Source organism: Narcine bancroftii, chromosome 8 (assembly GCF_036971445.1).
Source record: "Narcine bancroftii isolate sNarBan1 chromosome 8, sNarBan1.hap1, whole genome shotgun sequence".
Taxonomy (NCBI): Eukaryota; Metazoa; Chordata; class Chondrichthyes; order Torpediniformes; family Narcinidae; genus Narcine; species Narcine bancroftii.
In genome coordinates, this window is record NC_091476.1 from 109,202,464 (window position 1) to 109,226,135 (window position 23,672).

Genomic DNA, 23,672 nt, shown 5'->3' on the forward strand with positions numbered 1-23,672 from the left:
TGGACGGGCAAAAAGGGGCTGGACGGGCAAAAAGGGGCTGGACGGGCAAAAAGGGGCTGGACGGGCAAAAAGGGGCTGGACGGGCAAAAAGGGGCTGGACGGGCAAAAAGGGGCTGGACGGGCAAAAAGGGGCTGGACGGGCAAAAAGGGGCTGGACGGGCAAAAAGGGGCTGGACGGGCAAAAAGGGGCTGGACGGGCAAAAAGGGGCTGGACAGGCAAAAAGGGGCTGGACAGGCAAAAAGGGGCTGGACAGGCAAAAAGGGGCTGGACAGGCAAAAAGGGGCTGGACAGGCAAAAAGGGGCTGGACAGGCAAAAAGGGGCTGGACAGGCAAAAAGGGGCTGGACAGGCAAAAAGGGGCTGGACAGGCAAAAAGGGGCTGGACAGGCAAAAAGGGGCTGGACAGGCAAAAAGGGGCTGGACAGGCAAAAAGGGGCTGGACAGGCAAAAAGGGGCTGGACAGGCAAAAAGGGGCTGGACAGGCAAAAAGGGGCTGGACAGGCAAAAAGGGGCTGGACAGGCAAAAAGGGGCTGGACAGGCAAAAAGGGGCTGGACAGGCAAAAAGGGGCTGGACAGGCAAAAAGGGGCTGGACAGGCAAAAAGGGGCTGGACAGGCAAAAAGGGGCTGGACAGGCAAAAAGGGGCTGGACAGGCAAAAAGGGGCTGGACAGGCAAAAAGGGGCTGGACAGGCAAAAAGGGGCTGGACAGGCAAAAAGGGGCTGGACAGGCAAAAAGGGGCTGGACAGGCAAAAAGGGGCTGGACAGGCAAAAAGGGGCTGGACAGGCAAAAAGGGGCTGGACAGGCAAAAAGGGGCTGGACAGGCAAAAAGGGGCTGGACAGGCAAAAAGGGGCTGGACAGGCAAAAAGGGGAAATTATGATACTGTTAAACAAGCTGTATTGAAACCTTTTGAGTTGGTTCCAGAAGCATATAGACAAAAATTTACGAGTTTGGTGAAAACATAGAATCAATCTTGTATGGATTTTGCTCTGAAAATATCTGTATGTTTTGACCATTGGTGTGCCTCAAAAGGAATAAATAATTATTTTGACAGATTGAGAGAATTGATGTTAATTGAGGAATGCAAAAAGCACTGAGGTAACATGATCAGTTTTGTTGATGTTGATCTTGGGTCAAGGATGAACAGGAAACAAAGGAGAACTCCTGTGTCTTTTTTTGTCTTTTACTTCCACCAAGTCAGCAGATGAGGCCTTATTTTATCTCTCAACCAAACCACAGTGCAGCATTCCGACAAACACCGCCATGTCATCCTGGATTATGTTCCAAAGATATTTTGTCTCCAAGGAGAGTGTCCATCGAGCTGCACTGACTCCGTTTCATAATTGTTCTGGTAATCATATCCATTGATAAATTCCTTTTCACATAATCGAGGACTCACCATACCCTCATTTATCATTGACCACTTCCATTGGGAATGTGTCTAGAATTATAGTCATTAATTGTGCTTGGAACCCACACGCAATTGGTGCAATATACAGAAGTCGTGCATGTCTCACGAGTATCAGAGGTTGAAAGATAAAACTAAAGGACTTAGATTTAGGGTTAGGGGAAAGAGACTTGGGATTGGGGGTAAGAGATTTAGAGAGGATCTAGTGTCACACAAAAAGAAGTGAAGACCTGGAATGCAAGAAAACATGATGGAATTAGGGGGTTTCAATGAGCTCTTAATTTACTTGGGTTTTGAAAGCTAGGGTTGGGTGCTGGAAAATAGAATTAATGTGGATGGATGACTGCTGGATCTGCTGGGCTGAATGGCCAGTTTCCATGCTGCATGACACTATTCGCTGGATACCAGTTGAATCAGAAGACTACATGGATATTTGAGTTGGACTTTCTTTACAATATGCGGGATGCAATCTATTATTTTGTAGCATCTTGCAATAGATCAGAAGAGCTAATTCTATATCTAATTTTATTCTGTTTATTGGCTGGATTGATTTTGAAATGAATGTTATCTAGAGAACATTAGATCTTTTGTTTTATTTGATCCAAGCTAAGGGCACGTGTCACAGTGTTGAACAAGGAGTTACTGTGTATGTGCTTTAGTTCTTATCTGAATTGCAGGAAACAGGCTTTTGTGGATGTATTTGGTTATTGTAATCCCAAACTAAAGATCTCCTGAGGATATTCAAATTATTTTCCCTCCTTCTAAGCACATATCAATAGGCATTGTAGATTATGTAATACCTTACTGAAGTGCTATACTTTCAGGTGGAGTTTGGATATTGAGAATCACTTGGCTATTCGAGCATTCCGTGCATCACTTCTGAGCAAGATGTATTTCATCCAGACATACTTGTACCCTCTGTGTGCAGCTGGTTTTTAAGTCTTCTGTTGGGGAGAGAGGCAATTTGGCATCGCTTATCTTTGTGGAATATTTTGTATCCACCTATCACCCTACATGCTCTTTCCCCCTCTTCCCTCATTACCACATCTCTGCTATGGTGCACACTGTAGTTTGAGTTGAAGAATGGCAGAAGCCAATCATGAAAGCTAGACTTTCATGCCTGTTTCTTTTAGTACAGTTGCCCTGAACCCTTCAAAAGAACTGTTTAGAACCAAGAAAAGCTGGATGGACTGGACGAGTCAGTTAACATCCATGGAAAGAAATGGTCAGTTAATGTTTCTGCTCGAGACCCTTTTTTTTTTGAGAGGCAGGGGGCACTGGGGAGGGGCAAGACGTGATTGGATTCTGGACCAATGAAGGTGAGAGAGGCAGAAAGACAGGTGGAGGAAGAGACCACTAAAGTAGGGAGATTGAAATTACGAGCAGGTGAAGAACAAATGGACACATGCTCCTGATCTACTTCTCTCAACCTCCCTTTTCAGGCTTGCTATCTCCCCTTCCCACTTTCAGCGTCCTGATGCAAAATGTTCTCTCTATGGATCTATGGATGCTGCTTGACCCACTGTCCCTCCAGCCGTTCTTTGTTCCCTCCAGATTCCAGCAACTGCCGGCTTTGTGTTGCTCTAGAAGTTTGTTTTGTGTGTGATGCTGAATCTGAATCATGGTTATGGAAACCAAAGCAACTATTTGTGTTAGCAAGACTTTTGTAGTCCTGTTTATGCTGCACGTGAGTTTTCTTTAACTCATCTTCATCTAATCCTGTCAATGTAACTTACTACTGCTTCCTTTCACCCAGCCTTGTTTCAAACCATTTGTTCCTCACTTCATACCTTGAAGAAGGGTTTAGGCTTTAAACGTTGGACGCTGCAAGACTGGCTTGTTTTCTCCAGCATTTAATCTGTTTTTACTTGCTTCATCTGGTGCATGTGGTCTTGACTTTCAGATTCTTGACACTTTCTGAATACACAAAATATTCCAAATTAACTTTGAGATTTTGTGGTGATTATTTTGTATTCATGGCTCTAAAATTCAGAACTTCAAAGAATCCTTTAATGATCTTAAATATTCACAACTAGAGTATCCCAATGCTAATGTTAAATCTACAAAAGAGATCAGATCTGTTGATCGTTTACCTGATGATCTCCCACCTCTAGTATCACCCTTGTCTTTTTTCCACATCCTCTCCTGTGCTTCCATAGTGTTTAAATATGTGGAACTGACTGAAGTATTGTAAATGTAATTTAACCAAGATCATCTACAAATTGACTTGCCACTTTCTAAAATTATCTGTCAAACTTGAACTTTTTTTGTTAATATGGCTTTACTAATTAGACTTTTAATGATTGGTTTAACTCTGCAGCTTGGATCCTTCACTTTCCTACTCCATTTTTTTATTTTTCAAAGCGTGCATGTGGTCCTTACTACTAAAATTCACCACTATACCCATTGAAATTTGCTATTTACATGTACTTTGCCTTCAATTTAGTTCTATTTTAATACCATCAGCGAAGTCAGCATTTGCCTTTCTTCTGCCCAAACGTATTTAAGCAAACACATTTAACGATTACTTTTGAAAAATACTTCTACGAATGATACAGTCCTGGACGAATGGAAATTTCCAAATGCTAAATACTGGTGAAGCCACATACTGTTCTCTAACCATGATTCTTCCCATCTGTCTGAAAGTGAACCAGATTTCTTCACAACCTTTAGTGCCATATTTGGTTCTATGATGGCTTTCAACCAGGTTGTCAGTCAAGATCCCAATTTTAAACACTAATGTTGACCATTTCTTTCCTGAATTACCTGCTGCTTAAACTCTCAGCTAATACTTTATCGCTAAACTTAACTAATCCATCACTTGATACTATTGTTTTTTTTACTGTTAATTCCATATGCCTTCAGGGTAATTCCTGTTGCTCATTATCACTGTGACTGTTGACTTGCAATAGGTAGTGGAAAAGCAGAGGGCCATTTTATGCCAGGCCTCTGCCTGGAGGCTGGCTGCCGGTGTGGAGGGAAAACTTAAAACTTGCCTTTCATAGAGCAGCCATTCATATTGACCCTCGTAGCGCCCTCTGGATCCGATGGAGGTGGGGTGACTGGCGTACCATCACTGTCATAAATACGTGGTAGAGCAATGGCTGTCTTCCCTACCCATAATCCCCCATGCAGCTGGAAAAGCTGTTTCCCAGAACAGTTCCAGCTGTGTGGGGCATTCTAGGTAGAGAAGACTGCTCTGCTGTGTTTTGAGCCACAGAGAGCGGCCCAGTGAGGGTCATGGAGGGAGATCCCTAACCAGCTGCTTTCAGTGACTGTACATTCAAGCCAAGTGGTGGAGCACAGCGCTCTGCTGATTACCCTTCCCCGAGAAGGGTTGGATTCGGCATCTTGGAGCTGGCCATGGCACACTCAGAAAGGTCTCTAGGTGTAAGGGTGGAGAACCTCCACCTTTACAGTTAGACATTTTCCTTGCTTGAAAGGAATGTAAACATTCTCAACCTTAATTTAAAATCTCTCACCTCCTGCATCTAAAAATCTCTTGCAATCTGCATTCCTCTAATTTTTATCTGTTGATTATCACTTCAGCATTGGGGCAGCTATGACTTCATCTCCTGCGTCTAAAGCTTTGGGACTCTGAGCTTTAAACCTCTCTTTCCTCCTAATGTCTGCCTCTTTGAATGTTTTTGTTCATCTTTAATCTGGACAATGTTTGATGTCAGGCTTAATGACCTTTGTGAAGTGGTTTACTGCAATAAAGATGTTAAATTAATTCAAGTTGTTGCATCTGGTGCTTGGAATGTTATAGCATTGAATATACCTGTGTGAAAGTAAAGTATGGTCTTAATTTTCACTCCTTCCCCCTGCCATCCCCCACCCCCACCCCCACCAGACAGCTGTTCAGCCAGTTCTATTTCTGGGCCTGCTATGGACAGGCAGGCCAGCACATTTCAATTGAGATATTTATGGAATTGTTAACTCAGCTGTCTTGTTCTGCACATAAAGTAGGCAAGGTTTTGACATGTACCTGAGAAGCAAGTCATTTATTACCAGATTCTTCATAATGCTGACATCTATAAATAAAATTAAATAGTGGTTGATAGGAATATTACATTTAATATGAAGCTGCATAAACTAATTATACAATGATTGCAATAAACGTGATCTTTGGCCCACCAAGTCTTCAGTGACAATCAAATGCAATACACAAATGTGCTGGGGAACTCAGCAGGTCACACAGCATTTATAGGAATTAAGGAGTAACCAATATTATGGGCCTGACCCTTTGTCAAGGTACAATCAAATACTCATTCACAACAATCCAATTCTACTCTTCCCAATAACATCATTGGGGGGGTGGGGGTGGAGATAACTCTCCCCAATTACATCCCTGGGAGGGGAGATAACTCTCCCCTGATTACATCACTGGGGGACAATCCACAGTGACAAATCAACCTACAAACTTCTTGATCTCTGGGAGGAAACTGGTGCATTCAGAGGAAACCCATACAGGTGACATTGCAAAACAAAATTGAACACGTCACTCACTGGAGCTGAGAGGCAACAACTCTGTTAGTTTCAGCACTGTGCCACAGAAGAAGGCCTTGCAGATTTTCTGTATTTGATTCATTGTTTAACTGACTAACTACAGCCTCGTGTACTTTTCAATTAAATGTTTTTCCTTCCCTTTCCTTTACCTGGAAGTCGGTGATTCCTCATCTTTTGCTATCCTGTAAATTTGGCCATGTGATTATTTTTCTGTAACTGCTCCATTTTTCACCTCTCTAAAAGATAGAATTAGGTTTAATATTGTTTCTTTAATGATCTTAATGCCTTGGAGTACATTAGAGTTGAAGGAATAGATGGTGAGGTAGAGAACAGGATTTAACATTGGCTGGACAGGAGAATCCAGAGAGTGGTGATGGATGATTGCTTCTTAGACTGGAGACCTGTGACTACTGGTGTGGCTCAGAGATTGGTGCTGGGACCATTGTCATCCAAATCAATGATCTGGATGATAATGTGGTAAATTGAATCAGCAAGTTTGCAGATGACGTGAAGATTGGAGATGTTGTGGACATCAAGGAAAGTCTTCAAACCCTATAGAGCACACATGTCAAACTCTGGTCCGCAGGCCAAATTTGGCCCGTGATAATTATATTTGGCCCGCAAGATAATTTAAAAAATGTATTAGAGGTGGCCCGCCCTGCAGCGAGAGCCGATGCTGTTTTTTGGTAATATCACCCCCACCATCCTCCCCCTTCATTGCACATCCTTCCCCATTGTAACACGAGAAGTCTGTCGATGTCATCAGCCGGCAAGCCAGTTGGAAGGCTCCCCGCACAACCAGTCACTTCTCCCACCTGTCGAGCGGTGCGGCAGATTGGCGAGCGCCTGTGATTTCCTGTCAGCGCGACGGGCATGGCAGGCTGCGCACGGCCCCCGGGCAGCGCGAGCCCTGCGCGACTGGCACCGGACGGCCCTTCCACAGCGTGAGCGCACTTCTCCCGGTCGCCACGGCCTTCAGCGCTTGCACCCGCGCGGACCCCAGGGACGGATGGTTCGGCCCTGCACGTGAAGAGAGAGATGGTGGCTGTCCGCAAAGGCTGATCGGCAGCGCGCTGGGCCTGAGTGGGTGGGTAAGCAGGGGTGGGCAGAGGGTGTAGGTGAGGAGTAATGGGCAGGGGAAGTTATGGTGGTGCGAGGGGCAGTTAGAGGGAGGGATGAGTAGAAGGAGGGGTGGATAGGGAAGAGGTAAAAGCGGAGGGGCAGGGCGAGTAGGGGAGGGGTGATTAGAGGGTGAGAGATGGGTAGAGGGAGGAACAGGTTGATGGGAGAGGCAGTAGAGGGGCGTGTATAGGATGGGGTGGGTAGAGGCAGAGCGAGTGGAGTGAGGGGTGAGTAGAGGTTGGGTAAAGGACTGGTCAGGTAGAGGGATGGTGGGTCGAGGGTGAATAGAGGCCTAGAGCCTGAGGAGTGAGCAGGAAATGCTGAGTCCTGATGCAGGCCAAAATGGACACAGCCTGTGAATGCTGACTACATCTCCACAGGGACCAAATAGGTTTCCCTCAGGTCAAGCAAAGGGTGAACTTGAGCTACCTACTCCTGACCTGTAACATTATCCTCCTAAAGTTATATCCTAAAGTTTAACATTACATAAGTTGAAAGAAGAGAAAACATGCAGATGTTGTTGAAAATTTTCAATAAATATTTAGTTCGGCCCTTGACTTAGTCCAAGTTTTTAATTTTGGCCCTCCGTGAATTTGAGTTTGACACCCCTGCTATAGAGGGATCTGGATCAGCTGGAAAAATGAGCTGAAAAATATCAGATTGAATTTAATGCAGACAAGTGTAAGGCATTGCACTCTGGAAGGACAAACCAAGAAAGGGCATATATGGTAAATGGTAGGGCACTGAGGAGTGCGGTGGAACAGAGGAATCTGGGATTATAGACACATAATTCCCTGTGTTATGTGTTCCCATTTGCAGTTCATTTTTATTTGACTGGGATTGCCACTTTAAGAGAACAAATCAGGCTGTAAGCCCTGCAGGCCCTGGAGATTGATTATGGGTTGACAGGCTGAGGACAGCATGTACCCAGATTTGATTTTTCTGAGGAGAGAGGATATACTTGGAGGCACAGGTGCAGAGACAATGTGACCAACATGTTAAAGCAACTGTACACTGTTTCCTCAGATGCCATTTTAAGGAGAGAGCACTTTGGAGCAAAGCTCTTGGAAGTAATAATGGTGCTGAAGTGGCTTTGTGTGGTAATAGATAATTTGTCTGATTTCTCTGTGTTCTAGGGGAATGAGTATGCCACACTGTGACCAAAAGGGATGGTCACTTTGAACGGTTGACCCATGAAAGAGTTCTGGAAGCAGAGGAATTCTGCAATTGGATTGTGACTATTGTAAAGGTCACTTGGAACAAGAAAGGGTTTTGGAAGCAGAAGAAACACTACATTTTGACTGACTCACAGCAAGGGTTCTGAAAGCTTTCTGAGAATCAATCGCTTCATGTGCCCTACACAAAGAGAAAGGGAGTTTGGATTTCCACTTGTCTGAAAAGAACATTTCTATGGAAGCACCTTGACAAAGATTTCTTGAGTTTATAAGCAGTCGATCAGTCCCCGTCTCACCCACCTACTTCGTGAACTTCTTTGCACCGATTTAAGAGTTTTCGTGTCAACACTGGATTTCTGAAACTGGATTTTGAATTGTCTTTTGAGAATTGGGCCTGAAATGTAATGGTTTGAGATATTTCCACACGGACACACAAAGCACAATATTTCCACGTAGGCGCACGCAGACAGTTGGGGGATAGGTTTATGTTGTTATTTTATTAGTACTTTGTGGCGCTTACAGAAGCTGAAGGAAATCACTGCTGCCATACCGATGGTTGTTAATGACTTTTTATTCAAATTCAACGTGCCCCTTTAAGGGCAGCATGAGCTCAGTCACCTGGTGCATTGTGACGTCCTAATCGCTGCCCAGGGCGCGCGCTGGAAGGGATGCTGGAGTCAGAGAGACGCCATTTCCCCATGGCTGCCCCGCCACGTGGCGATTCAAGCGGGGCCAGTTCGCCATGAGGATGTGCGCCGCCTCAACTTAATAATAAAAATATTACACTGTCTGGCTAATTTCTATTGCTGCTGTCTGGTATGTAATGCCTGAAAGTGGCATCTCTGGTAAATAGAGTTGTAAAGAGAGCTTTTGGCATATTGGTCTTCATAAATCAAAGCATTGAGTAAAGGAGTAGGGATGTTATGGTAAGATTGTATGAAACATTGGTGAGGCAAAATTTGGAGTATTGTGTGCATTTTTGGTCATGTAACTACAGAAAATGTATCAGTTGCAGGGAAAGGTTAAACAGGTTAAGACTTTATTCCCTGGAGCAAAGAAGAATGAAGGGAGATTTGAGGGGGACAGACAGACTAAGTGTAGGTAGGCTTCTTCCACTGAAGGAAAGTGAGGTACAAACTAGAGTATACAAGTTAAGGGTGAAAGGGGGGAATACAAGGGGAAACTTCTTCACACAGAGTGATGGGAGTGTGGAATGTGCTTCCAGCTGAAATGGTGAATGCAGGCTCAATTTTAACATTTAAGAAGAATTTGACAGGTGCATGGATGGAAGAGGAATGGAGGGCTATGGACTGGGTGCAGGTCAGTGGGACTCAGCAGAAAAATGGTTTGGCACAGACTAGAAGGATTAAAGGGGACTGTTTCTGTGCTGTTAAGGTTCTATGGTTCTAAATCCATGTGCTGTCACTGGGATTAAGGGATCTCAGCAGCTAATTAGTGCACAGTAAAGTTTGACCAGATCCTCTCTTTCAGGGTAAGGGTGAATATAGAGCAGCACAGGACCTTTGGCCCACGATATTCTGACCCATATATCCCTTCCAAAAAAAATCCTTTCTGCCTCATAACCCTCTTTTTCTGTCATCCATGAGCCTGCCTGATTCTCTTAAATGCCCCTAATGTCTCAGCCATTCAATGCATTCCAGGCACCCACAACTCTCATATGTTATCTCCTCTAAACTTCCCTCCCTTCAGTCTGTACATATCCCCTCTGCCCTGGGCAAAAGATGCTGGCCATCCACCCTGTCAATGCCTATCAGATTCTTGTAGACCTTTAAGTCTCCTCTCATCCTTCCACGATTTAAAGAGAGATATCCCAGCTCTGCTACCTTGCCCCATATATTTTCCAATCCAGGCAGCATACTAGTCTATCTCTTCTTCACCCTCTCCACAGCTTCTGCATCCTTCCTATAATGAGGTGACCAGAACTGAACACAATACTCTGTGACCTCTCAACTCTTGAGCTCAATCCCCCTATTAATGAAGCCCAACATTTAATTGGCCTTCTTAACTATTCTACCTATGCTAAAGCTCAGGGAATTGTCACTCTCTCCAAAATGCTCCCCCACCAAGAGGTCCGCCACCTGATCAGGTTCATTTGACACCGGACAAATTCAACCTTATCTATTCCTTTTATGGTCAGGGAGTGCCAGACTTCCATAACAACAATCCTGTAATTTCTGCACTTTCCAAAATCTGCCTGGTTATCTTTTCCTCATTGTCCCGAGGGCTATTTGGGGAGCCGATAAACTACTCCCATTGCAGTAATTGCTCACTTCCTGTTTTTGACTTCCACACACATGGTCTCAGGAGACACTCACTCTGCAGTGTCTCTTTCCCCCCCCCCTTCTATAGCTGTGATACTATCCCTGACTAATAATGCTTCTACCCCCATCTCTCCCATTTTATTCATTTTAAAACATTTAAACCCCAGTACCTGCATCAGCCAATCCTGCCTTTCCTCCAGCCAAGTCTCTATAGCAGCCACAACATCATATTTCATGTTCTGATCCATGCTCCAAGTTTATCTTCTTCATTCCTAATACTCCTAGCATTGAAACCCTCTGACTACATTTAAGTTTCCTCTCCTGTGTTATGTCTCTGGAGTTGCTTGGGAGACTTATTAAATAATTTGGATATGCAAGATTCAAATAACAAAAGAGACTTTCTGATGCCTTCCACCATCTCAGGAAACTATTCACACACCCTCCTATACATATACATGTACCCCAAAGTGGTGTACTACAGTGAGAAGGGTGTATTCTTAAGCAGTACAAAATAGTTCACATTATCCTGACTATATAACATCCCTCCTTCTCAAGATGAAGAAAAATTGTGCTCTTTATCACTTTTAGTGCATCTTAAGTAACTGAACTTGTACACTACTTTATTTACACAACTATATTTAATTAGTTCTTATCAATATTGCAGTATGTTGCTTCACCATCTTGTGGATTTAGCTGCGAGCGTTGGGCTCTGTGTGGCTGGTGCATGTGTAGGTGATGTAGCTTGTGGTACTTCACCTGACAACTGCTGTTGATGTTTCGGGATTAGTGGTTGTGGTCTCGCTGGTATTGAAGCTTTTTGCTTCATCACATTTTGTGACGGCCAGATGTGAATTCTGTTCCTCCTCAGCTGATTACCAGAGTCTATCTTGATAATGTATGATCTTGGTGTCTCAGCTTCTCTGATGACCTTTGCTGGGGTCCAATTTTTCAACTTCGGCTCTTGAATATGCACATGCTGCCCTCTGAAGAGTTCTGGCAATGTTTGTGCCTGTTTGTTATAATGCTGACATCCTTTTTTTTTGCATGTCAGCCAGTCATCTGGTTTCCTCCTGGTCTTCTGGAGGGCGTATTATGCTTGGCAGAGTTGTTTTGTATCTCCTGCCATTTAGAAGTTCTGCCAAAGACTTCATGTCTGCCCTTAAAGGTGTTGCTCGTAATGATAGAAGAGTGAGGGATGGGTCTTTTTTTGTTTTGCGACACTTAACTCATGTGCGTTTCACAGTTTGAACTTGTCTTTCAATGAACCCATGGCCTTTGGGTATGGGGATGATGTGGTGATAACAAACCCATACTCTGCAGCCAGCTTTCTGAATTCTTGTGACGTGAACTGTGCTCCATTGCCACATGTTACTTGCTTGATATTCCTTATTCACCAAGGTGCGTTCTCATTTTTGAGGTGATAGTTGGCGCACTCAGGTCTTTCACCCTTTTAACAAATGGAAACTTAGTAACAGGCTACTATTAAATTAAATACTAGTCTTGATTTTTATGTGAACAAATCTGCTCCCACTGTGTGCCATAGCTTGGCAGGTACTTCTGTGAAAATTATTTCCCCATTTTGTTGTGTTTCTGTTGATGCTTTTGGATATCTTCTTCTGGATCTCATAATTGCTGCTCCGTCAGTGTCTACCACGTAGAACAGACAGAGGATGTTATTTCCCTTATGGCAGCCATTTGATTTTGGCTCTTCTTAGCTGCTTGATCATGGGTCCATTATAGGCCGTTAATGTGACATGTGCTGTTTCCATTGCAGAGTCTTTTGGATACCCTTTTATCATGTCCTCTAGAAACATCTAGTGATAGAGTCTGAGTGGAAGGGTGTTGCTTTGTGGTCCAGTATCCAGCTTCGCCTTTAGGTTAAATATCACAGGCTTATTGCTTGCTTCCTTCTTTCATCTCACCCAACATCTCGTGAAGGTATATGGATTCCATGTCCAGTATCTGGGTTTCTGAGTCCTCCATTGTTGTTTCCTTTTATGTGGTAGATCTTCTTGTCTTTTTTATTCACTGGTATCACTGTTTTCTTCATACCAGACTTGTATATCTTTGTCCAGTCGTTTGCTTTACCACAGGCTCTACATTTAGAACCATATGCAGGGCATTTATTTCGGTCATTGAAGGGGTGTTGTCTGCCGCACTTCTTGCAGGTGTTGGGGGGTGGTTTGCCCTTTTCTGATTGTGTTCAACCCTTCCTTTTCTTTGCTGTGGGTGGGTCTGCATAGATGGGGATTTCATTTGCATTCTTGTGGCTTCAAAAGCTCTGTCTTGTCTAGATCTTCGGCCAGCTTCAAGCTATCCTTCCCTATAACGGACTTTTTCTCTTTGGGAAGAGCACTCCCTCATATTAGTCGATCAACTAATCATTCCTCTATATCACACGTCAAACACTGGCCCGCGATATAATTATATTTGGCCCGCAAGATCATTTCAAAAACGTATTAGAGGTGGCCCGCCCTGCAGCGAGAGCCGATGCTGTTTTTTGGTAATGTCACCCCCACCATCCTCCCCCTTCATTGCACATCCTTCCCCATTGTAACACGAGATGTAACACGAGAAGTCTGTCGATGTCATCAGCCGGCAAGCCAGTTGGAAGGCTCCCCGCACAACCAGTCACTTCTCCCACCTGTCGAGTGGTGTGGCGGATTGGCGAGTGCCTGTGATTTCCTGTCAGCGCGACGGGCATGGCAGGCTGCGCACGGCCCCCGGGCAGCGCGAGCCCTGCGCGACTGGCACCGGACGGCCCTTCCACAGCGTGAGCGCACTTCTCCCGGTCGCCACGGCCTTCAGCGCTTGCACCCGCGCGGACCCCAGCGACGGCTGGTTCGGCCCTGCACGTGAAGAGAGAGATGGTGGCTGTCCGCAAAGGCTGATCGGCAGCGCGCTGGGTCTGAGTGGGTGGGTAAGCAGGGGTGGGCAGAAGGTGTAGGTGAGGAGTAATGGGCAGGGGAAGTTATGGTGGTGCGAGGGGCAGTTAGAGGGAGGGATGAGTAGAAGGAGGGGTGAATAGGGAAGAGGTAAAAGGGGAGGGGCAGGGTGAGTAGGGGAGGGGTGATTAGAGGGTGGGAGACGGGTAGAGGGAGGAACAGGTTGAGGGGAGAGGCAGTAGAGGGGCATGTATAGGATGGGGTGGGTAGAGGCAGAGCGAGTGGAGTGAGGGGTGAGTAGAGGTTGGGTAAAGGACTGGTCAGGTAGAGGGATGGTGAGTTGAGGGTGAATAGAGGCCTAGAGCCTGAGGAGTGAGCAGGAAATGCTGAGTCCTGATGCAGGCCAAAATGGACACAGCCTGTGAATGCTGACTACATTTCCACAGGGACCAAATATGTTTCCCTCAGGTCAAGCAAAGGGTGAACTTGAGCTACCTACTCCTGACCTGTAACATTATCCTCCTAAAGTTATATCCTAAAGTTTAACATTACACATGTTGAAAGAAGAGAAAACATGCAGATGTTGTTGAAAATTTTCAATAAATATTTAGTTCGGCCCTCGACTTAGTCCAAGTTTTTAATTTTGGCCCTCCGTGAATTTGAGTTTGACACCCCTGCTCTATATCCTTAAATCTGCATTTTGCAGCAACAATTTTTAGTCTAATGAGGAAGTTATCAACAGCTTTATCAGTCTCTTGCATTAAGCCTTGAAATTCATAGTATTTAATTCTATGATAAGACCTGGGTTCAATGTGAGAAGCAAACTTTGCAAATATCTGTTCTGGATCATTTTTCTCCACCGCTGTAAGCTCCCAGCTATTAAATAAGTCAAGGCCTCGCTCCCTTGTCCAGATAAGTATATAATTGACCTTCTCCCCTGCTGTTTCATTTTTAAAATAGCTTTTGAATTCTCAATTGCACTTCTGCCATTTTTTGGTATTTTTTTTCTCTTTGTATTCCAATGACTTGCAATCAATTGTATGGCTTTATTCTTGTTCTCTTACACCATTGCCACCATGTTATTGTTTGGAGTTACTTGGGAGGCTTCTTAAATAACAGGCATGCAAAATTCAAATAACAAAAGAGACTTTACTTACTGATGCCTTCCACTATCTCAGGAAACTGTATGTATCACATTCATACTCACACTCACACTACAGTGAGAAGGGTATTTTCTTGCGTGGTTACAAAATAGTTCACATTATTCTGCCAATATAATGCACTTCCTGTCCTTCATCACAGACTCCGAACACGTTTTTGACCTTTGGCGTATTCTCCCCTCTCATATTCTTATTTTCCCCGCACCAAACTAATTTAAACCCTCCCACATCTTAAATTTTGAGCATTTCCACTGTTTAAATGCAAAGGACTTATTGGAAACAAGCTTGTCCATAGTCTTTGCTCGCAGAAGCCTTTTGAGCCAATGTCCCACTCCTACACTGGGCCACTCACACAATGACCACTATACCCTGGTTGTTCCATTTGAGCTTCCCCTTTTTATTTGTTACTGCCCCTTGTCTGTAGTACTCAATCACCATTTGTCTAACCCTTAAATTGTCCTCCACACCCTTTTTATATGCACTCATCAAAAGCTTGATCCTGGCACTCACTGTTCTCAGAGTCTCTTGCTCCTCCTCTTACAGTGACAGTTGCCCAGATTATCACTGATAATTTTCCTGCTCTTTAAAACCAGCATGGGGTGCTTACATCCATTTGATAGTACAGAACCTTTGGCTTATTGCCTGATCTTCAAGACAACACTGCCAAACTAAAATTGCACTGGATACCAAGGTAAGATCAATGTTCAGATCTATTGTCAGAGTACATACATGATATCACATACAGCCTTGAAATTCTTTTACCTGTGGGCCAGACAGAATTTGTGCAAAAAAAAACTGCTCAAGAACAGATAGGTACACAATGAGAAGTGTAAATAAAGAATGAAAGTAAACTGTGCAATACAGAAAATAAACAGGCAATTAAAAAAAATAACGTGCAAATTATGAGTTCTTAAATGAGTCTGAGTTTCTTGTTGAGGAGTCTGATGATGGAGGAGTAGCCACTGTTCCTGAACCTGGTGGTATGAGTCCTGTGGACCCTATATCTCATTCCTGATGGCAGCAATAAGAATAAAGCATGTCCTGGGTGGTGTGGATCCTTGATAATTGCTGTTGCTCCACGACAGCAGCGTTCCATGTAGATTTTCTCGATGGAGGGGAGCGTTCTGCCTGTCATGTACTGGGGTGTGTGCACTAACTTTTGCAGGGCTTTCTGATTAACTTCCTGGAGTGGGATTTAAGCCTACAATCTCTAATGAGGCAGATCAGAATATTTAACCAAGTTAAAAGATCACTATAATCAAAAATGCAGTGGATGTCGGGTTTAGTTTTTGAGCCAAGCTATTTACATGTATGTTAATTATGTTGCTTACCCGGGCTGGAGGGGCCTGCCTCCCCTCCTAGGTCGGTCCATACTGCCCGGACCGGGGCCGAGGCCGCCGCAGTTCACCCTGTGCCTGGACTGGGGCCACCGCCTCCCACTCCCTGCCCGGACAGGGGCCTCCGCCTGCCTCACTCGACCGAGGCCGGGGCCGCCGTCTCCCCCTTGCTCCTGCCCGTATCGGTGCCGCCGCCGTCTACCCTTCGCCCGGACCGGGGCCGGGGCCGCTGCTGCTCTCCCTGTGCCCGGACTGGGGCCGCCGCCTGCCTCACTCGACCGAGGCCGGGGCCGCCGTCTCCCCCTTGCTCCTGTCCGTATCGGGGCCGCCGCCGTCTACCCTTCGCCCGGACCGGGGCCGAGGCCGCCGCAGCTCACCCTGTGCCACTCCGATATAAAACCTACGACCCAAGGACCTCGCTGCCACGTCCCAGCATGCTTGGCCACGGCACACGAACCATGGGTGTAAAGGGTGGGGCCAGTACTGCGCGCACTGCACTCCACCTAAAAGCTCCTTTGTGCAGGCCCGAGGACAGGTCCACGTCCTCCCCCTCCACGTCCTCCCCCTCAAAAGATGCTCACAAACTCAAGCTAGCATGCTGGAACATCAGAACCATGCTAGACAAGACTGACAGCCACCGACCTGAACGTCGGTCTGCCCTCATTGCACATGAACTCCTCAGACTTGACATCGACATAGCCGCTCTCAGTGAAGTCCGCCTGGCAGATGTAGGCAGCCTCCAAGAACGCGGCGCGGGCTACACACTCTACTGGTCTGGCAAGCCTTCGGATGAACGACGCCTATCTGGTGTAGGCTTCATGGTCAAGAGCTTCATTGCCTCCAAACTCGAAAACCTTCCGACAGGCCTCTCGGACCGAATCATGTCCATGCGACTCCCACTTCAAAACAAGCGTCACATCACCCTCATCAGTGTCTATGCTCCAACCCTCCAGGCGGAACCAGCAGAAAAGAACAAGTTCTACACCGACCTGCGCAACCTCATCCAACGTACCCCTACAGCCGACAAGGTTGTCATCCTGGGCGACTTCAACGCTCGTGTCGGCAAAGACTCAGAAACCTGGCCAGGAATCCTGGGCAAGCATGGCGTCGGCAAGTGCAACGACAATGGGCGCCTCCTGTTGGAGCTCTGCGCAGAACAGCGGCTTGTCATTACAAACACCCTTTTTCAGCAGAGGGACAGCCTTAAGACCACCTGGATGCATCCCCGATCCAAACACTGGCACCTCCTGGACTACATCCTGGTGCGAGAAAGTGACAAACAAGATGTGCTCCACACCAGGGTCATGCCTAGCGCGGAATGCCACACTGACCACCGGCTGGTTCGCTGCAAGCTCAACCTTCACTTCAAGCCAAAGCCCAGGAACAATAAAGCCCCCAGAAAGAGGTTCAATGTTGGAAAACTGCAGTCAGACGAAGCGAGAGGAAACTTCCAGGCAAACCTCAAAGCAAAGCTCGACGTTGCAACCCGCCTCCCGGACCCGTCCCCTGAAACCCTCTGGGATCAGTTGAAGACTACCATACTGCAATCCACTGAAGAGGTACTGGGCTTCTCCTCCAGGAAAAACAAGGACTGGTTTGACGAAAACAGCCAGGAAATCCAGGAGCTGCTGGCAAAGAAGCGAGCTGCCCACCAGGCTCACCTTACAAAGCCGTCCTGTCCAGAGAAAAAACAAGCCTTCCGTCGCGCATGCAGCCATCTTCAGCGCAAACTCCGGGAGATCCAAAATGAGTGGTGGACTAGCCTCGCCAAACGAACACAGCTCAGCGCGGACATTGGCGACTTCAGGGGTTTCTACGAGGCTCTAAAGGCTGTGTACGGCCCCTCACCCCAAGTCCAAAGCCCGCTGCGCAGCTCAGACGGCAAAGTCCTCCTCAGCGACAAGATCTCCATCCTCAACCGATGGTCAGAACACTTCCAATCTCTTTTCAGTACCAACCGCTCAGTCCAAGATTCCGCCCTGCTCCAGCTCCCTCAACAGCCCCTAAGGCTAGAGCTGGATGAGGTTCCCACCCTGGATGAGACATATAAGGCAATCGAACAACTGAAAAGTGGCAAAGCAGCAGGTATGGATGGAATCCCCCCAGAAGTCTGGAAGGCTGGCGGCAAAACTCTGCATGCCAAACTGCATGAGTTTTTCAAGCTTTGTTGGGACCAAGGTAAACTGCCTCAGGATCTTCGTGATGCCACCATCATCACCCTGTACAAAAACAAAGGCGAGAAATCAGACTGCTCAAACTACAGGGGAATCACGTTGCTCTCCATTGCAGGCAAAATCTTCGCTAGGATTCTACTAAATAGAATAATACCTAGTGTCGCCGAGAATATTCTCCCAGAATCACAGTGCGGCTTTCGCGCAAACAGAGGAACCACTGACATGGTCTTTGCCCTCAGACAGCTCCAAGAAAAGTGCAGAGAACAAAACAAAGGACTCTACATCACCTTTGTTGACCTCACCAAAGCCTTCGACACCGTGAGCAGGAAAGGGCTTTGGCAAATACTAGAGCGCATCGGATGTCCCCCAAAGTTCCTCAACATGATTATCCAACTGCACGAAAACCAACAAGGTCGGGTCAGATACAGCAATGAGCTCTCTGAACCCTTCTCCATTAACAATGGCGTGAAGCAAGGCTGTGTTCTCGCACCAACCCTCTTTTCAATCTTCTTCAGCATGATGCTGAACCAAGCCATGAAAGACCCCAACAATGAAGACGCTGTTTACATCCGGTACCGCACGGATGGCAGTCTCTTCAATCTGAGGCGCCTGCAAGCTCACACCAAGACACAAGAGAAACTTGTCCGTGAACTACTCTTTGCAGATGATGCCGCTTTAGTTGCCCATTCAGAGCCAGCTCTTCAGCGCTTGACGTACTGCTTTGCGGAAACTGCCAAAATGTTTGGCCTGGAAGTCAGCCTGAAGAAAACTGAGGTCCTCCATCAGCCAGCTCCCCACCATGACTACCAGCCCCCCCACATCTCCATCGGGCACACAAAACTCAAAACGGTCAACCAGTTTACCTATCTCGGCTGCACCATTTCATCAGATGCAAGGATCGACAATGAGATAGACAACAGACTCGCCAAGGCAAATAGCGCCTTTGGAAGACTACACAAAAGAGTCTGGAAAAACAACCAACTGAAAAACCTCACAAAGATAAGCGTATACAGAGCCGTTGTCATACCCACACTCCTGTTCGGCTCCGAATCATGGGTCCTCTACCGGCACCACCTACGGCTCCTAGAACGCTTCCACCAGCGTTGTCTCCGCTCCATCCTCAACATCCATTGGAGCGCTCACACCCCTAACGTCGAGGTACTCGAGATGGCAGAGGTCGACAGCATCGAGTCCACGCTGCTGAAGATCCAGCTGCGCTGGATGGGTCACGTCTCCAGAATGGAGGACCATCGCCTTCCCAAGATCGTATTATATGGCGAGCTCTCCACTGGCCACCGTGACAGAGGTGCACCAAAGAAAAGGTACAAGGACTGCCTAAAGAAATCTCTTGGTGCCTGCCACATTGACCACCGCCAGTGGGCTGATAACGCCTCAAACCGTGCATCTTGGCGCCTCACAGTTTGGCGGGCAGCAGCCTCCTTTGAAGAAGACCGCAGAGCCCACCTCACTGACAAAAGGCAAAGGAGGAAAAACCCAACACCCAACCCCAACCAACCAATTTTCCCTTGCAACCGCTGCAATCGTGTCTGCCTGTCCCGCATCGGACTGGTCAGCCACAAACGAGCCTGCAGCTGACGTGGACTTTTTACCCCCTCCATAAATCTTCGTCCGCCAAGCCAAAGAAAGAAAATTATGTTGCTCACACTATATGATGAGAATACTGATTCCTTGCTTCAGAATCAGAATTTATTGTCATGAACAAATCACAATATTTGTTGTTTTGCAGTAGCATCAAGATGCAATTATATAAACCACATTACAACAATTAAAAAAAATAGTGCACAAAACGTCGAAGTCTCACTGATCATTCAGGAATCTGATGGCAGCAGGGAAGAAACTATACCTTCCCCCCCCCCCCCAACCAGTGACGGCAAAATGGAGAGGGCATGGCCTGGGTGGTGGGGGTCCTTGAGGATAGAGGCGGCTTCCTTAAGACCGCCTTTTGTACATTTCCTTGATGGAGTGAAGACTGGTGCCCATGATGTCACAGGCCGAATCAACAACCCTCTGAAGTTTTTTCTTGTCCTGAGCTTTGGCACTTCTGTCACAGACAATGATGCAGCCAGCTATAATGCTCTACATGGTACACCTGCAGTGGTTTGAGAATCTTTGGCTACATACTGAATCTCCCCAAACACTTCATGAAGTATATCCGCCATCAAGCCTTCTTCATGATTGCTTTGATATGGAGGCTACAGGACAGATCCTCAGATGTTGGCACCCAGCTATTTGAAGTTCTTGACCCTCTCCACTACTGAGCCTTCGATAAGAACTGAGTCGTGTTCCCCTGACTTCCTCCTGAAATCCACAATCATCACCTTGGTTTTGCTAACATTGAGCACAAGATTGTTGGTGTGACACCACTCAACGAGCTGATTTATCTTCCTACTGTAGGCTTCCTCATTGCCGTTTGTGATTCTGCCGAAAAATATGGTGTCATTTGTAAATTTATAGATAGCATTGGAATTTTGCCTGGCCACACAGTCATGGGTATGTAGTGAGAAGAGCAGTAAACTAAGCATACATCATTGAGGAGTGGCTGTGTTTTTAATAAGGAAGAGATGTTTGTTTTCAATCCATACCGACGAATCTTCTGGTGTGGGAGTCATGGATCTATTTGCAGAAGGGGATGCAGCGGCCCAAGGTTTGGAGCTTCTTGACCAGCACTGAGGGAATAATGGTATTGAAAGCTGAGCTGTAGTCTATGAAGAGCAGCTGTACATATCAGAGGTGAATCAGAGCTGTGTGGAGAACCAGTGATATTGCATCTACTGTGGAGCGATTGTGATGATGGGCGAATTGCAGTGGATCCAGATCTTTGCTTAGGTACGTGTTAATTCTGGCCATCATCAGCCTCTCAAAGCATTTCATCACAGTAGATGTTAGTGCTACTGGGTGATAGTCATTGAGGCAGCTCACTCTTTTTTTAGGCACTGGGATGATTGATGCTCTTTTGAAGCAAGTGGAAACCTCTAACTGCAGCAACGAGAGGCTGTAAATGTCTGTGATCATTTTGACTAGACGTGTGGCACAGAAATTTCAGTACCCTACCAGGTATGCCTTGCTAAGGTTCAGTCTCATGAATGATGTTCTGATATCGGCCTCAGAGACCGATATCATAGGGTTTTCAGCCCTTGCAGGGATTCTAGTAGGCACCATTGGGATTTCCTTCTCAAAACGGGCATAGAAGGTGTTCAGTTCATCGGGTAATGAGGCATCACAGCCATCTATGATGTTTGCCCTGACTTTGTAGGCTATAATGGCGTGCACTCCCTATCAGAGCTGGCATGTATCTGTCTCTTTAGCTATCTCTGGAATTGCCACTTTGCTTCAGAAGTAGCCTTCCACTGGTTGCACCTGGACTTCTTGGAGAGATCTGGATCCCCGGCCTTAAATGCTCTTGATCGCGCCCTGATCAGGTTGTGAAACCTCATGACTAGGATGCAAATGGTCTGTAATGATTTCATGCTGAGAAGGAACATTATAATTGTTTAATGATACATTGGTTAGGTTGCACTTACAATATTTTGAATGGTCACTCCACTACAGGAAGTCCTAGCAATAGAGAGAGCAGAAGGGATTCCCCTGGATGTTGCCTGGGATGGTTAAAGGTTTTTTTTATTGTCACATAATAACACAAAAATGTAATATAGATGATCAACTTCAACTTTTGTCTGCCTTAAGGCAAACAAAGCGTTGCCATGAGCATTGCCCGGTGCCACTAACAATAAGAGAAGCAAAAGAGTCTCTTCAGAGACCGAGTGTCCGTGGATTCACCTCCAGTGCTCCTGCAGCCTGACAGACTCCTGTTCAATCCAATGGCAACCTGAGATCCAGATCTAAACCTCCGATATGATCATGAAGCCTCAGCGCCCAGACCCTTCATGACCCTTTCTTGCCCTCAACACCCTCTTGAATCCCATTTCCGGTACCTGGTTCCCATGAGTCAGTCCTTCGAATGCAAGTCACCAGCAGCATGTTGTATCCTTCAGCCTCTGAGCCCTGTAAGAATGGTGGGCTGTAGTTATAAGGAGATATTGGGTGAGTTTATTCTAATTCTGTCGTTCCCAACCTTTTTCTTTCCACTCACTTACCATTTTAAGTAATCCCTATGCCTTAAATGCTCTGTGATTAGTAAGGGATTGCTTAAGGTGGAAAGGGAAGGTTGAGAATCACTTGCTCTAGACCCAATTGTTACTGAAATATTTTGCTTGAGAAAAATTGTCATTGGCCCACTTCCTTTGGAGATATAAAACCATGCACGTAGCACGTCAATTATGTATGTATGATTAATACAGTGGCTTTCAAACTTTTTCTTTCCACCCACAGACCACCTTAAACAACCCTTTACTAATCACAGAGCACCTATGGCATATGGAATAAAGTGGTATGTGAGCAGAAAGAAAACGGTTAAGGACCACTTCTCTAACTGGAAAGTAAGAGCCTGACCGGTGACCTTGGTTTAGGAAATTAAATGGCATCGATAGAATAGATAGTTGGTGTTTCCCACAGAAGGACATTTGGAATTGGTACTGGCTTAAAATGATGGGAGAAATTTTAAATGAGATCTCAACAGTACGTCTTATACAGAAGGTGGTGATTGTGTGGATTGAGCTGCTAGAGATGGTGGAGGTAGATAATTTTTTTTAGAGCATTTGAATAGGTACTTTGATAGGAAAGGCATAATGTGGTCAAATGGAATTGGCATGGATAAACATCATGATAGCTATGGACAAGGTGTGATAAAAAGAACCTATTTCTGTGCCGTATGTATGTTAGATTCTATGATAACATAGTGATATGTTACTGACATCGAGGAAGTCTAGTGATGTGTTATATCGAAGACCTATTTCTGAGCTGCACATCTAACCTCGTGATAAGTTATTAATAATGGGCGGCATGGTTGGTGTAGCTGTCAGCGCAATGCCTTTACAGTGGCAGCGATTGGGACCAGTCATGGGTTCGAATTCCATGCTGTCTGTAAGAGTTTGTATGTTCTCCCTGTGTCTATGTGGGTTTTCGCTGGGGGCTCTGGTTTCCTCCCACCCTTCAAAAATGTACTGGCCCATAGTTTAATGGGGTGTAAGTTGGGCAGCACACATTTGTAGGGCCAAATTGGCCTATTTCAGTGCTGTGTGTTTAAATTTAAAAAGAAATTTAAGCAGGTGGGTGGAGCTGAGTCCATTACAAGATCAGCCATGATCTTATTGAATGGTGGAGAGGGCTTGATAGCCAGATGGCCTTTTCCTTATGACAGCATTGCTCTGCCAGGAGCCTGGGTGCTGGAACCTGACATGTATCACTGCTCTCTATTGCTTTCCTTGTTTATGGCACAGTAAGGACACTGCTTGTGAGAGCTGGTATGAAGCAGGGTGAGAGGACTGATATCTGTGGTTTCACTCACTGTCCCCTCATCACAACCATCGGGTTTGATGCCACAGAGAGATTCCTGGGCTGGGGTGAGCTGAGCAGCCAACCAGGGAGAAGGGGAAAGAGCAGCTCCAATCAAACACTGGCATCCAGGTGGCTATCAGCACCTGGATAAGACCCCCCATCAATGGCTGATACTCACTGTGTTGTCTAGGGTGTAGTGCTGA

The 23,672-nt window shown here is 46.0% G+C and overlaps 1 protein-coding gene across 7 annotated transcripts in view; it reads left to right on the forward strand.

Moving 5' to 3' along the window:
- The window catches only part of usp28 (ubiquitin specific peptidase 28), a 93,907-nt gene that overhangs the window by 13,418 nt on the left and 56,817 nt on the right, over window positions 1-23,672 (forward strand). The window lies entirely within an intron of this gene.